Raw genomic sequence first — 2,667 nt, 5'->3', positions numbered from 1 at the left:
CTTGTGTAGCTAAGTTTTTAGCTCCCAAATCAGACGAATCCCTAAAGTGATAAGTTTGAATCGGCGGCCTGGCCACTCGCACCTATGCAAATCAAAGGACCATCCTCAATGGCAGGAGTTCCCAACTCACTCAGGATTAAGATCATGTTACCTATGGTCATCCTGGTGAATTGAAGTCTTTATCATGAATAGGACAAGTCACAATACTTCGTGGTCAGGTCTTATACAAACTCTTTGTGTAGGACACCCCCGCTCGTATGTCCCCTACACGAATGATCAAGATCAGACCATCTGTGATAAGACACAACACTTATAACTATTCCACAAAGCGAGTCGCATCCGTAGCATTACCAGGATAAGGTTTCCCTCCTATATCCACATACTACAGACCATTTTGGTTATCACTTAAGACATGATCCACTTGTATGTCACCACATACATTCTTAAATTACATAAAGACAACCAGGGATTTTAGTTTATTGGTTTGTGGTAAAGCAAACAAAACATCTAGATGAGCAAAATCAAGAAGTGAAGTTAATATCATATATTATACTTCACAAGCGTTTGTACAAACTGTTTACAAACTACAGGACACGAGACTTTAGAGTATCAACCCCAACACTTTGAATAGTTGACTCAGAATTTTTGCCATTCTAAGGGAATAAAACCCAGACTTCTTCTCAAATTTCTTCAACACACAAGAGAATTATTTTGATAAAAAAGAGATTGCATCAATAAGATTCTCTTCAGGTTCCTTTCCTAATTCAAATGAATGCTTTTTTATTTACAATTACAAGCCATATCCTTTGTTTCTTTTCTCAAGCATGTCACTAAGAGACATTTTAAAAGTTAGTAAAGAACAAAAAAGATCATCAAGTTTCATAGTGGAGATATCATGTGCTTCCTTTACAGTAGTGACCTTCGTGTCAAATCTCTTTGGTAGAAATCTGAAAATTTTTTGAATAAGCTTTTCTTCAGGAAACCTTTCACCCATAGCAAAAGATTCATTTGAAATGTCAAGTAGTTTGACATTGAACTATGCAATAGTCTCATCATCTAGCATTTTCAAAGATTTAAATTTCGTAGCCAACAATTACAATCTTAACATCTTGACTTTGGATGTTCCGTCGTGAGCAACAATAAGAATATCCCAGGCTTCTTTGGCAGACACACAAATGTTGATCAAGTGAAAAATGTTTTTGTCTACACCATTAGATATGGCGTTTAAAGCCTTATAATTCCCAAGAGAAACTTCATCTTCTTCCTCAGAGCATTCAACTTCAGATTCGGTTCATCTTTCTTATTAGAGACCTATGGATGTGACCATCATATTCTGTAATAGATGTATGATTACGGTGACTCTCGTACAACTTTATCACTCAACTAATAACCTAGGCTCCTCCTAGGTGTGAAACTCCTTACAGTGTCTTCGGCTCCCCTTAAGTTGAATAATTAGTGAAGCAAATCTTAGGCTCCTCTAAGGTCAAGACTCCTTCTCTAACAAACTTGAGCTCCCCTCAAGACATGAGACTCCTTCTCACTTGTATTATATCTTTCGTTCTAAAAGCAAAGTCCTTTTTGCTCGAATGAGTTAGGCTCCCCATCAGCTTAAGAATCCCTTCTCAACAGATCTTAGCTTGAGAATACCTTCTCGACAAATCTTCTTACCCTCGATGTGAGAAACATAGAGAATGTCTTTAAAACATTGAAAACATAGATTCGTTAATACACTATACTGTCGACCGAATCCACAGTTTGAGCTTTTCACTAAAATAATAATACGACTAATCCTTTTCTAAAAAACAGAGAACTCTTTAAATAAAAGCAGCCGAAACACACGTGGCAACCTTAACTTCCATAGCAATCGAGAGGTAAACATGGAAAAAAATAACGGCAGAATAAAGCAGCAAAGAAAACCATCAATAAGGAAAGTATCTTGTAGAATCAGCATTGCCATAGACATTCCTCTTCCTGAAACAAACAATGCAGAAATACATCTCATAACATCTAAAATGCTTAAACAAATATTGTCAACCACATAAAATCTAACATAGGAAAAATCATACAGATGGCCTCTTTTTAGAGGTACGAATGAAAAATGACCTAAGGTTCAAAAACAATAAAAATTTAAAAAAAAAATGGCCTTCTATTGATGTAAGCCTCGTGTCAAAGTACCTATTTGTCCCCAAAATGCTTGTGAAGACCAAACCATACCATGATTTCTCATTCATTTCTTTCGTTCCTCATTTCTTCCTCTCGCTTCTTCCTCTTGTTCCTAATCAACATAGCATGAGACATTTTTTTCTTGGATTTTTTTCATTCCATTGGATTCTTCCTCTCGCTCCTTGGTTTCACTCTCACTTTTTCCTCTCGCTCAGTCACACACCATTTTCAACATTTGATATCAAACTAAAGAAGAGAAGAAGAAACCAAAAAATTAAAAATCAAAAGAAAGAAAAAATAGTTGCAGATCTAAAAAAAATAAACGAAAGAAGAAGAATCAAAGAAAAATTGTAGAAGAAAAATAAATGGAAGAAGAAGACAAGCATAGCATAAAAGAAGAAGAAACGCAAGATCAAGAAGAAGAAGAAGAAGACGACATTCAGTAGAAAAAAAATGGAAATGCAGGAAGAAAAAGGAAATGCAGAAAAGAAAAAAAAAAGTGGA

The sequence above is a fragment of the Benincasa hispida genome, chromosome 10 (genome assembly GCF_027475165.1).
Source record: "Benincasa hispida cultivar pf3 chromosome 10, pf3_genome.v1.1, whole genome shotgun sequence".
NCBI classification, from domain to species: Eukaryota; Viridiplantae; Streptophyta; class Magnoliopsida; order Cucurbitales; family Cucurbitaceae; genus Benincasa; species Benincasa hispida.
The sequence above is the reverse complement of the archived record's forward strand: the minus strand, read 5'-3'. Positions refer to the sequence as shown.